Source organism: Gobio gobio, assembly GCF_949357685.1.
Source record: "Gobio gobio genome assembly, chromosome: 1".
Taxonomy (NCBI): Eukaryota; Metazoa; Chordata; class Actinopteri; order Cypriniformes; family Gobionidae; genus Gobio; species Gobio gobio.
In genome coordinates this window covers 12,309,115-12,323,356 of record NC_137097.1, presented here as the reverse complement: position 1 = coordinate 12,323,356, position 14,242 = coordinate 12,309,115, and positions in this window count along the sequence as shown.

Sequence of the window (14,242 nt, the reverse complement as noted above, 5' to 3'; positions counted from 1 at the left end):
CCCTGCTTGCCATGCAGGTGAAAATTACCCCTCAGCGTTTAACAGTTCCTCGACCTCTCTTGATTTCAATGGGCCCAAAATAGTCAACTCCAACGTTTGTAAATTGGCGGTAAATCAGGTAAAACTCTCTCTGCTGTTGGCAAGTCAGACATTTTTGGCTCTCCAACACAGAGATTATTTTCCAACAAGCGGAATTAGCGTTAGCTATTCAGTAATGCCTACGGAGAACTAATTTCTTCCTGTGTGGCCCAGTTGCTAATGTGCATACTTCAAGATAAGTTGAGAAACAGCCTGGTCCTTGGACAAGATAACTGGACGTCCCATCAGGAAATCTCTTGCTGATAATAGCGAATTTCTGCTTTCAAGAGATCATCAGCAGTCAATGATTTGGCACCCATTTTGGCCTTCCTCTTTCATGCTGTATGAAATCTATTTGATTCAGTGCCTGGAGCATTCTTTGCACAAGTAGATGCCGGTAAAGCCCTCTATGTTTCACAAACTGCATAAGCATCTCCTTGACCTTGAGCATCCATGCGGTCAATACACCGGTCTACTTTCAGTGCTGCTATACAGTGCAGATACGGCAGCCATCTGGCTGAGAGATGATCTGTGGAATATTATCATCCCAGCCAAAATTGCACTTGCACATTTCTTGGAGCACTTGTTTTACAGGCAGAGTCAATGGTGAAAGAAACCCAAAGGGTTATAGATTTAACTAACCACAGACAACATGTCACATCTTGTGTGGACGTTCCTTTATGAATGACCTAAAGGTGAATTTCAATGCACCAGTGCAGACCAAGTACTCTTTCCATTGGCAGGTCATCTTTATCCAAGTCAAGCTCTTTGATTTGCTTTTGACCTCTGTTCTTCTGGAATGCTGGACATGGTGACACGACTATTACTGGCACATTGTATCACCGGCATCATCCTTTGCACTCGTGAATTCATCATCATTAATTTTTCCAATGATGCTCATTGGGCACATAAGTGCTTTCCCTTAAAAAGTGTTTTCAATAAGAAGCCACAACGCAATAATAATACTAAACAGAGTGAGATCCACTTCAAGACCACAGAATTTAGCAAACTGAAATGTTGATTGCAGAGCAACATAATCAATCAAACTCAGGATGTGATTCAAACTTCGTTACGTATCATCATTATCATCTCATCATGCGATAAATATCGCTCAAAGAAGTTCACTCACAGCGTTTTGTAGTGCTTCGAAGATTTCTCCGCATTCAAAATTGTTCAGTGCAAGACGGCAAGACTCTGCAACACATCAGGTAGGCAATCCACACTCCAGTACATTTAGATTTACATTTAGTCATTTAGCAGACGCTTTTATCCAAAGCGACTTACAAATGAGAGCAATAGAAGCAACTAAAACAGTCAAAGGCAACAGTATTCAAGTGCTGTAACAAGTTTCAGATAATCTCACACAGAACAATTTTTTATATATATATATATATATATATATATATATATATATATATATATATATATATATATATATATATATATATATATATATATATATATATATATATATAAATAAATTAGACAGACAGAAAATGAATAGAATGTTAAGTGCTATTCTTGATTGGTCAGGTGTTGCTGGAAAAGACGTGTCTTTAGCCGTTTTTTGAAAATGGCTACAGACTCGGCTGCTCGAATTGTGATAGGCAGGTCATTCCACCAGGTGGGGGCGATCCAGGAAAAGGTCAGAGAGAGTGATTTCATGCCTCTTTGGTATGGCACCACAAGGCGTCGTTCACTGGCAGAACGTAAGCTCCTGGAGGGTGTGTGTAGTACGGTTCGTGGGTGTGAGAGGAAGAAGGCAAGGGGTCGGCTGGGTTGGACACGGAATTCTCTTTATTTGTCGTATAACTTCGATTCAGCAAACATACGTGCACATCGCACGATTTAAACTTAAACTCTTTCTCAACGGTTTGTTTCCGGCAGTTCCTCTCTGCAACGTCTCGCTCTCTCTCTCGTGTCTCGTTCGCGTGTCCTTCCAGCTCTCTCTCATCTCACAGTGTTTGGAAAGCGGCTTTTATCCGGTCTCTCCGCGCCAATCACTGTACTCAGACACAGGTGTTCGTTGTTATGCACTTGACCTACTTTCTCACCGCTCGTCTCCTCACTCTCTCCGTCTGTGCAGACTCCGCAAAACCACGCCCTCCTCGCCACAGTATGTAAGTCTGAATAAGCGAGTTTAGGTATATTGGTGCAGAGGAATTCCAGTAATGGTAGTAGTATGTTGTACTCCTTTGTTGTACAGTAGTATGTTGTACTCCTTTAAGTTTGAGGGTGTGTAGCTGAAGCTTGACTTAACAAAATTAAATTGCAAATAGAATCGCAATCATAATATCTGTCATAATATTGCAATTAGATATTTTCCCCAAATCCCTATATTCCAAACCACTTCAATAACAACTGTGGCAGTGTTCTGAACACATAGAATCAAAACATGATGAAAAGAGAGTTTGTACATTTTCCTAAAGAAATGTAACCCCTCTTTCTGTAGCTTACTGGGTATAGGATGTAACATACATGTTTCTGGTTTAATGTCTTTGTCTGCTGTTTTGTGCCATTGAACTAGGGTTAACTTGTTTTTTGTCTCTTTTAGATCTGATGGCACTAAAAGTGGAGAGCCAAGAACTAAATAAAATGGAAGAGAAAGATCCATATGGGCAACATCATGATTTCATAGCTGGAGAAAAATCTTTTAGTTGCTCACAGACTGAAAAGATTTCCTCACAAAAAAAGCCTGGAAAGAGTTTAATTGAAAAACAGCACCTTAAAGTCCACATGACAGTTCACACTGGGGAGAAGCCTTACACCTGCCAGCAGTGTGGAAAGAGTTTCACTCGAAAAGAACATCTTAAAATCCACACGGAAATTCACACTGGAGAGAAGCCTTACACCTGCCAGCAGTGTGGAAAGAGTTTCATTCAAACGGCGCATCTTAAAGTCCACATGAGAATTCACACTGGAAAGAAGCCTTACACCTGCCAACAGTGTGGAAAGAGTTTCACTCGAAAAGAAAATCTTAAAATCCACACGGAAATTCACACTGGAGAGAAGCCTTACACCTGCCAACAGTGTGGAAAGAGTTTCTCTCGAAAAGAAAATCTTAAAATCCACACGGAAATTCACACTGGAGAGAAGCCTTACACCTGCCAGCAGTGTGGAAAAGGTTTCAACCAAAAAGTAAGCCTTAATCAGCACATGAGAATTCACACTGGAAAGAAGCCTTACACCTGCCAACAGTGTGGAAAGAGTTTCAGTCAAAAAGAACATCTTAAAGGCCACATGAGAATTCACACTGGAGAGAAGCCTTACACCTGCCCTCAGTGTGGAAAGAGTTTCATTCAAACGGCGCATCTTAAAGTCCACATGAGAATTCACACTGGAAAGAAGCCTCACACCTGCCAACAGTGTGGAAAGAGTTTCACTCGAAAAGAACATCTTAAAGGCCACATGAGAATTCACACTGGAGAGAAGCCTTACACCTGCCCTCAGTGTGGAAAGAGTTTCATTCAAACGGCGCATCTTAAAGTCCACATGAGAATTCACACTGGAAAGAAGCCTCACACCTGCCAACAGTGTGGAAAGAGTTTCACTCGAAAAGAACATCTTAAAGGCCACATGAGAATTCACACTGCAGAGAAGCCTTACACCTGCCCTCAGTGTGGAAAGAGTTTCACTCGAAAAGAACATCTTAAAGGCCACATGAGAATTCACACTGCAGAGAAGGCTTAAGGTGATGATACACAGGGCAGCTTTTTGAGCAATGTTGCTGGGCAATGTTGCCATCAAAGGGCAACCAGGTGAGAAAGGGCTCACGACCGATCTAAAGTATCCAGATAGAAATTTGTTGGGAAAGTGTACAAGCAACATCGCTCAGCCCATTGATGGCAACATTGCCCGGCAACATTGCTCAAAAAGTTGCCCTGTGTATCATCACCTTTACACCTGCCAGGAGAGAAGGCTTACACCTGCCAAGAGGTAATGACCCCTTCCTCTCAAAACAAGATCCATAAAGACAGAGCCAGCCCAAGGGATAAGCGAACTAAGCGGCTGCTTAGGGGCCCCTTGGCCACCAGGGGGCCCCCAACACTGCATGAAAAGTGGGATTTTCGACCCCGTAAACGCCTGTATACTCCTGGAAATCTCCCTAATTTTCGGCAGTTTTCGACAATTTAGAGGCAGCGAACGTCGCGTTCGTCTGTGCCACAAATTGTCGTAAACGAACCATGACGTAGGTGGAGAGCCCCCGCTGAGAGAGCCCGCGGAGGTGCGACACCTCTAATTTGCATATGAATAGCAGCGAAACGAGAGAGTCAACGGCCAGACTTGAATTTACTCACTCACTATTGGCTGAAGCCACTACATTTAAAAAAGAAAAATCCCTCGTGATTGGTTGGCAGATCACTGCAAACCAATCATTATTGGTCCCCCTGGCTCATTATAAATGTAAACCCCAATAATAATAATAAATATATAATTTATGTTGTAATAATTTGTTTCATATTAATGTTATTGTGCTATGAAGTATTCATACCATCAAGGAATATATGGGAAAATTATACGGACCGTGCCGTTTATTCAAACAAGGGGCTTCATTTATAAGCATACAGCTGTTCATTCAAAGAAAGGGCTTCATTTATAAAACACAGCGGTTTACTCAAAGAAAGAGCTTTATTGTTAAACACACAACTATGTACAGTGCAGCAGTAATGTCTCGTAATGTAAAGTTCGTCGAGCTCCAGGCTGCGAGAGCGCGGTGGCCGCACAATCCATCCAGACACCCCGTCAACAAAGCCGTCTTCCTCATCAGACATGAGTTCAATGGTCGCGGACTTCCAAACGTCCACCTCATCCAGCACACTCTCGCTTCCAGCAACTGTAATACAATCCATAAAGACAATAAGCAACCTGAAAAATACTCACATTGACAAAAAACGGATCTAATATAATAAATCTTACCCTTTTTCTTCTTGATCGACTCCGAGCTAAAATTCGCAGTTTCAGGTTGTTTGTATCTGAAGCTCCGGCGTGTCGATTCATAATACGTCTTACAGGCAGCTGGAAAACAATTACATGAAACTGGTATTAATAAAAACAGTCACGGTAAAATTAAACAAGGAATGAGAAACACATTAGAAGTTACTTACACACAATTTCGTCATGATCAGCGGTTAAATCTGGACTCGCGGAAATCGCTCCAAGCAGATAAGAGCTCACGGCTTCGTTATGAGGCGAGGATAGTCTGTGTAAACAAAATGTGCAGTTTTAAGCTCGGATCTATTAACGCATCCATTTCCTTATACAGCTGAATAAAAGCATATTCTTTAAATCGTAACGTTACATTACCCATGCTGTGGTTCATAACGCCTGCAGTTTGCCTCAGAGTTATGAAGACGAAGACAGCCTCCTGAAAATGAGTCCAAAAAGTTCGTCGCGTCCATGCAGAGATTGAGTTGAAGACGGTGTCCTGTCATTGTTGATCACGAAAAAGGAAAGCAGCAAAAAACATACAAAAATAGTTTAAAGCTCGTCTTCTACGCGTCATGGCCATGACCTCGACCTCGCACCTCATTGGACTAGGGCTCTGATATGGAACGCGCCCGGGGCCAAATCTCTTTATACGAAACGCGTGACTTATGATCGTTTCAACCTTCAACACGCCCTGTTTTCCGCTTCACGCACAGTTTTAACATGTTAAGAAGACACATTTGAACGTGTTTCTTAACGCGCACATTCTGTACATGTTTCGAAGTGTAATTTTTTTTTTTTAAAGCAGACTTACCTTTAGATATAGCCTAGGCTACATACATATTAATATAAGATATTAATTAATTGCTTAACTGACTACTGTGCTAGAGTAAAGTAGCCTAATGTTACAATGTATATTAAGTAAATGCTTAATATTATACAATTATTATAATTTATCTATATGGGTTATTGTTTGTTTTTTAAAGTTAGGCTATATATAATTTCTAAAAGTATAGGCTAATTTACACAGCACATATTTATAACTGAAAACACACACAACTTTATTCACTTTCACATAATAATGTTTTTGTAATTTGGTGTTTAGTTTGTTGTATAGTTTGTTTATACTGTTCTGTCTCTGTTTTGTTTCCAGGAACATCTGATGAGTGCTATAATAAAATGACTTCATTATATTTAAAATATGTTTTGATATTCATTTTATTTATATTATTAATATTTTATTTACCCATAAACGTGTCTTTAGGAAGCCATAAGTTATAGAGACAAGAATAACTTTTGCCATTTAAATGCCACATTCATTTACTGAGGACCCATACAGCCAATGATCATGTGTGAAAACACATACATAAATTGATCACTTAGAAATCAAAACTAAGGTTTGAGAAAGAAAGAATATGCATACAACAAAATATATTGTTTCATAGCAGCTTCAGTAACAAGTTCAAAACAAATTCTGCTGTAAACCGGCTCTAACAAGCCAATATAGTGTCAATATTCAGCTCAAGTGACTTTAGTGTTGATTCAGTTCAGTTGATTTCAGTTCAACTGTAAATTCCTCAGTTGTGCATTGTGTGTAGTTAGATATATGCAAAAACAACATTTTTGGAAATAGTTAAAATAGTTTTGCACAAAGTGTTGCTTTTGCAAGAGATGTCTGATGTTTTGTGTGTAGAGTTACAAGAAATGGAGCCATATTTTCAGAAATTGTGTGTAAGCAATTAGATAAAACTGTAAATGAATCCAGTTTATTTTAGTTCAGGACTCATAGTCCAGGTGTTAGTAATCTGTGCTTAATCTTTGTTCCAGGCAACAATTTTTTAACTCACGATTAAATAGATTAAGGCCTACTCTTGGCATAATTTAAACCCTGTCCAGGAAACCACCTCTTGAAAATCTGCATTGATAATTCATAAAATGTGGTGTGAGCTCAATTTAAATGACAATTACAGAAAAACACAATCTGACTTAACTATAAACAAACAAACTTGTACTTTTCACATTTATGATTAATAGCCATTTAAAAAATCATTCACAGTGCAGGGTGGAAAAATTAATGTTGGTATGTAAACTGTATGCTTTACTTGATTTATTTGTGTGCTTTGGTTCATTGTCTTGTTGCATCACATAACCTCTCTAAAGGTTGAAGACATGAACTGCTGTCCTGTATTTTTTTTTTTACATAACATTGGTTATTGCTAATGACATACAGAGTAATTAATCTACACTGTGAGCCCGGACAAGTTGAATCTACTTAAAAAATTGGAGCAAACTGGTTGCCCTAAAAATTTAGTAATGTGAACTAAAACGAGTACATTTAACTTAAATTTAAGTTAACATTTTAACTTAAACTTTAAACTTGTTTTAGTCAAAAAAATTCAGAACCTAGATAAAACTCCCCCTGCTGCTACTCTGATTTGCATTTGTGTAGCTCACAGCATCTTCATTTACATGATAAAGCCTCCCCTAGAATTAAGGGGAGGGGGGGTCATGGGGGGACAACTGCCAAGCAAGGCCCACGTCAATTTCCGACAATTTACGGCAGTTTTCGGTGTTGCCTGCAAATTGCCGTGCACAGTCGTAAACCTGAAGTTTCACGGCAATCTACAGTGTCACATACTGACGAAAATCCCACTTTTCATGCAGTGCAAGAGCACATGAAATGACTTTTTGCTGTGTGTTATTTTATGATTATTGAAATCGCTAAATGGCCTTAAACAATTACTAAATAAACTGCAAAATGTGAAGTTTTCTTATATATGCACGGATTGACTCTGACAGCACTGCACGAGCTCGCGGCGCCAGCGGCCGGACACTATTCGCTTGTTAGCCAGGGTTCAAAGTCCAAAGTGTGAGAAAATCGGCTAAAACGTAGGCCTACTACTCGTCAGTTGCCCGGTAACCTTTTTATGAATGGATGGATTTAGTAAACATGGACTGTAGTAGACACTGTAGTAAACACGAACGTTCAAATGATTGCATAACGCGCAAAAACAACATGAGAGGGAGTAAATGCAGAATTAAAATTCTTGGATGAGCTAAACATTGACAGTTTGAGTGGTCATTTTGACACGCTTTCTTGTGATGAGAACTGTGACTGATTGCATTGATCATCTGAAGTGCACGCGCTGCCGCAACGGCACTCTACAAAGTGAGAGCACAAACATTATTTAAAGCGGAAACACCATTTAAAGCGGCACTCCTTAGTGAAAGCGCAAACATAATTTAAATCACCAGATCACATTTAGTTTTACTAGCATGATTATTCAAAGCATTTTAGATGGTTTATTCTATATGTATAGTGCATTAATAGCGGGAGAGGCGGGACAGCGAGCACCGGGAGAGATGCTGCCTGCATTGAAAGTGCAAGTAATGCATGAGGGAAAAAATGAAAAGTTTACCGAGTTTCAGTGACATTATTACATTAAACAACTATATATAATGTTGAATATAATGTATAATAATGCAATGGGAAAATATTTATTGGGTCCTGATAATAATACACTAATAATAATATTATTATTTTAATAATAATAAAAAAGTACAAAATAAAATAAAAAAATAAAAACATCTTGATTCTGGCTACATATTGGGATACATATCGTATCATGAGTTCAGTATCAAGATACATATTGAATCGTGACATGAGTGTATCGTTACCCCTAATGCGAATATCTTGTCTGACATGCTGCATGTTTTGGACGGAGTACTACAGCATAGCTTCCAGTTTCTCAGTAAATATTTTTCTGCAAGTGCTATATCATCTCCTTGGAATTATAAGTTGTGTAGCCTACATTTTAGGAAGTTTGTATTTAGAAAATAAAAAGGTTATTTCTACACAGTCGAATTTCACCAAAATAAAAGCTCTGTTTAATGTTTGAAATAAATCAACATTTCTTGTTTTTAAAAGAAGTCTCTTCTGCTAATCAAGGCTGCATTTATTTGATAAAAAAACAGTAATATTGTGAAATATTATTATAATGTAAAACAGCTGTTCTCTATGTGAATATATAGTAAAGTGTCATTTATTAAAGCTGAATTTATCATCTTCACTCCAGTCTTCAGTGTCATGATCCTTCACAAATCATTCTCATATGAGGATTTGATGCTCAGACACATTTATGATTATCAGTTTTTATATTACAATATTTTTAGGATTCTTTGAAAGCTTTTTATTTAAGAGAAATGCTGTCCTTTTGAACCTTCTATTCATCAAAGAACCCTGGGGAAAAGTGAGCATTTTCAGCATAAGAGACTAGGCAAAAAAACAAAGTACATATCCCAGGCTGAACTGTAGGACTGTAAGACTTACTGTAAGGCTTTGAATATTAACATCTGACCACTCGTGTGGGTTTGCTACTGTTACAATTAAAAACTGTGTAAGTGTAAAAACCATGACAGGCAGACATGATGAAAGCAACACAGCTACAACTACTAACATTGATACTGGGTGTGCGAATGATCAAGAATTGACAATAGTCAATCGTATTGGTGGCTCGAGGGGCCCCCAAATAAAATTCTGCTTAGGGCCCCATAAGGGCTTGGGCCGGCCCTGCATAAAGACATGGATGAGCGAGGTTGGTGTGGAGGAACTTGACTGTCCTGCACAGAGTCCTGACCTCAACCCGATAGAACAACTGTTGGGATGAATTAGAGCAGAGACAGCGAGCCAGGCCTTCCAACATCCAACATCAGTGCCTGATCTCACAAATGCGCTTCTAGATAAAAATTCCCATAAACACAGTCCTAAACCTTGTGGAAAGCCTTCCCAGGAGAGTTGAAGCTGTTATAGCTGCAAAGGGCTGGCTAACTTCATACTTCAGAAATATTATCGTTGCTTTATAATATTAATATTGAACCACTGTTCTCACATGGCAAGGCAAGGCAAGTTTATTTGTATAGCACATTTCATACACAGTGGCAATTCAAAGTGCTTTACACAGAAATGAAATAAAAATATTACAGTTATAATAGGATTTAAAAGAAATAAAAAATAAAGAAAATATTGAAAGATAAAAATAAAGAGTATAATTAAAAATGAAAATAAAAACAGGGTTAAATTTAAGCATATAAATTAAAATGCAAGCAGTTCGGACAAAGCACGTACAGTGGCACAGTGCTCATTCAGTAAATGCACAGCTGAACAGATGTGTTTTGAGTCTGGATTTGAAAGTGGCTACTGTTGGAGCACATCTGATCTGTTCAGGAAGCTGGTTCCAGCTGCGGCTGGCATAATAGCTAAAAGCAGACTCTCCTTGCTTTGAGTGAACCCTTGGTATTTCTAAGTGACTTGATCCTGATGATCTGAGTGATCTGTTGGGTTTGTATTTAATCAGCATATCTGCAATGTATTGAGGTCCTAGGTCATTGAGTGATTTATATACCAGTAATAGCACTTTAAAATCGATCCTAAATGTAACTGGAAGCCAGTGTAAAGATCTGAGGACTGGTGTGATATGGTCATATTTTCTGGTTCTGGTCAGGATCCTGGCAGCAGCGTTCTGTATGAGCTGCAGCTTTCTAATGGTCTTTTTGGGAAGGCCGGTGAGGAGACCATTACAATAGTCCACTCTACTGGTAATAAAAGCATGAACGAGTTTCTCTAAGTCTTGCCTGGAAACAAAGCATCTAATTCTTGATATATTTTTGAGATGATAGTAAGCTGATTTAGTTATTGCTTTGACATGACTATTGAAACTCAGGTCTGACTCCAAAATCACACCAAGATTCCTGACTTGATTTTTTGATTTCAGGCCTTTAGCCTCAAGATATGCATTCACCTTGAGAATTTCATCTTTGTTTCCAAATGTAGTAATTTCAGTTTCTTCTTTGTTTAACTGAAGAAAGTTTTGGCACATCCAACTGTTAACTTCATCAATGCATTTACATAGAGAGTCAATGGGGCTGTAGTCATTAGGTGATAGGGCTAAGTAGATCTGGGTGTCGTCAGCATAGCTGTGGTAAGCCATTTTGTAATTTTTCATTATTTGGCTCAGTGGGAGCATGTACAGGTTGAATAGGAGTGGTGCAAGAATTGACCCTTGTGGGACTCCGCATGTCATGGATGTCCACTCAGACTTATGGTCACCTATACTCACATAATAACCTCTCCCTTCTAAGTATGACCTGAACCATTTGAGGACCATTCCAGAAAGCCCAACCCAATTTTCTATTGTACAAGTATTTTGTGGTCAACAGTGTCGAATGCAGCACTGAGGTCCAGTAGTACCAAAATTGATGTTTTGCCTGTATCTGTATTGAGGCGAATATCATTTATTATCTTAATGAGGGCCGTCTCTGTGCTGTGATGCGGTCGGAAACCAGATTGAAAATTGTCAAAGTATCCGTTTGAGCTTAAGAATTTGTTCAGCTGACTGAAAACAACTTTTTCAATGATCTTGCCGATGAAGGGGAGATTTGAGATTGGTCTGTAGTTGCTCAATATGGAGTTATCCAGATTTCTCTTTTTCAGGAGAGGCTTTACTACTGCGGTTTTTAGGGAGTTTGGAAAAGTCCCAGAAAGAAGTGAGGCGTTTAACACTTCTAGGAGATCTGCTTCTAAACAGTTAAACACACTTTTGAAAAAAGAAGTGGGGAGAGTGTCAAGGGCGCAGGTTGATGTTTTAAGGTGCTGTACTGTTTCTTCTAAAATTTTACCATCAATTGCTTCGAGATCAGTCATAGTAACTTTCTGAGGCTGTGGTCTGATCTGATTCACCCCAGAGCAACTCAAGGATGTGCTGATCGCATTTCTGATATTAATGATTTTCTCGGAGAAGAAGAAAGCAAACTCACTACATTTGCTGTCTGAGAGCATTTCACTGGGAATGTGACTCGGAGGGTTTGTTAGTCTCTCTACAGTAGCAAAAAGAGTGCGTGTGTTGTTTATGCTTCTGTTTATAATATTTGAAAAGAAGGCCTGTCTAGCTTTGCCTAGTTCCACATTGAAAGCATGAAGACTGTTTTTATAGATGTTGTAATGGACTACAAGTTTAGTCTTTCGCCACATGCGCTCATCTTTCCTGCATTGTCTTTCATTAATGGCACTGCTGTTGAGTTTCTCCAAGGTGCTTTTTGTTTGCCACTCTTTTTTCTGACTTTCACAGGAGCAATATCATCAATTACACCCTTAACTTTTGAGTTAAAAGAGTCAAGGAGAAAATCAACAGAGTCTGCAGATATGCTTGGTGTTAGAGATATAGCCTTCATAAACAGCACACTAGTGTTCTCATTTAAGCATCTCTTTTTGATAGAGACAGATCTAGTTTCAATGGCAGGAGAGATTGATATATCAAAGAAAATACAGAAATGATCAGACAGTGCTACATCCTTAATAACTATTGATGAAATATTTAGACCCTTACTGATAAGTAAATCTAGAGTGTGTCCACGATCATGTGTGGGTCCGTGAACATGTTGTGTCAAATCAAAAGTGTTAAGAACAGTCATGAGATCTTTTGTTGAACTGGATTCAGCATTGTCAATGTGAATGTTAAAATCCCCAGCAATAGCAAAACAGTCAAACTCAGATGAGATTGCTGATAACAGCTCTGTAAAGTCATCAATAAAATAATATAAATAATGATAAGCAGGATGCGTGGTGCACCTTTTAGCACAATGCCCAGATATTCTAGAGACAAATAATCACCGAATGATACTTGCTTACATTGATAAACATCTTTAAATAGAGCAGCGACCCCCCCACCCCTTCTGACTGTTCTGCAGACACTCATAAAAGTAAAGTTAGGAGGGGCTGTTTCATTGAGGACTGTTGCACTGCAGCTGTCTTCTAGCCACGTTTCATTTAGAAGCAAAAAATCTAGGTTGTTTGTGGATATTAAGTCATTGACTAGAAATGATTTGTTTTTAAGTGAACGGATGTTTAAGAGTGCTAACTTAACAGTATTCATTTTAATTTTTTCCCCCATAGTAATCTTAGTTTGACAATTAACAGGCAGCAGATTAGATGGGTTTGCCATACGGCCTGAGAAAGCCTTGGACTTTCTATCACGTAACAGAACAGAAATAGAGAAAGATAGAGACACACTGGGCTCACGCTTGTTTTGTAAACATTTGATAAGATTGCTGTTGACGTTGCGAGGACCCAGTACACGTCACTGAGAGCTGGTATCAGTTGTTTTTGGTGCAGATGGAGGAGGGTGTGTGCCCTGGCGTTGTGACCGAAGAAATCTCACAGGAGGAGGGGCAGAGCGAGCTGGGCCCACAGTCTTTGGTGGTTGTGGGCCTTGATGCTTTTTGGTTGATATCTGGGGGCTCGCAGCGATCGAGTATGATTGTCTGTTTCCAGTATAAACAAAATTCATTTTCTCTGTGAAACTCAGAGGCGGGGATGCTGTAGAGCGGAATAACATGTCTGGTGAGGGGGGCTGTTTCTCTGGTGTTACCGGAAACTGCAATATGTTATCGTCCGGTTCAAGGCGTGATATAGACATTTCTTCCAGCCTATTGCTTATACCACATATAAGTTGTAAAAGTTCACCAGTCTCACCCCTGATGGTCCCCATTTTTACCAGTGCCTCCACAGACTCCACAGTATGGGCTGAGATGTTACTGTTTAGTGGCTCGATCTGTGTCACTTGGAGCAGTTCTAATCCGTCACAGTGTGTCTGTGGTGAGCTCTGAGGGCGGGGCTCAGCTGGGAGTGTGTCCATGAGAAGTGGTTGTTGTGGCTGCGTGGTGTTATCATTGTCCTTCTGGGGTGTATCAACCGCATGTCCATTCAGATGCTGAAATGAAGTCCTGTGATCGTCCATACTCTGTACTGGTGTGTGTGTGCCATCCAGGTTGAGTGGGTTAGCACACACAGCTGAAGGATGATGAAGGGAAAAATAAATATTGTCCTTTAGCACTCTTGCACCGAGTTTGTTTGGGTGGAGGCCATTTGATGTAAACAGTTGTCTCTGACTCCAGAAGAGATTAAAATTGTCGATAAAGTTCACTCCCTTCATGTTGCAGGTTTTTTGCAGCCATGTATTAAGCCCAAGTAGCCGTGAGAACCTATTTGTTCCTTTTGCTGGAAGTGGTCCACTGATGAACGGCTGAACTTTCAGTTTTCTAAGTGTTTCAAAAAGTTCATTAAAATCCCTCTTTAGAAGTTCTGACTCCTCTCTCTGAATATCGTTCTTTCCCACATGAATGATGAGTCGATTTGCAGTCTTGTGTTTCATCAGAATGTTATTAAGTTCCCTGTTTACATCAG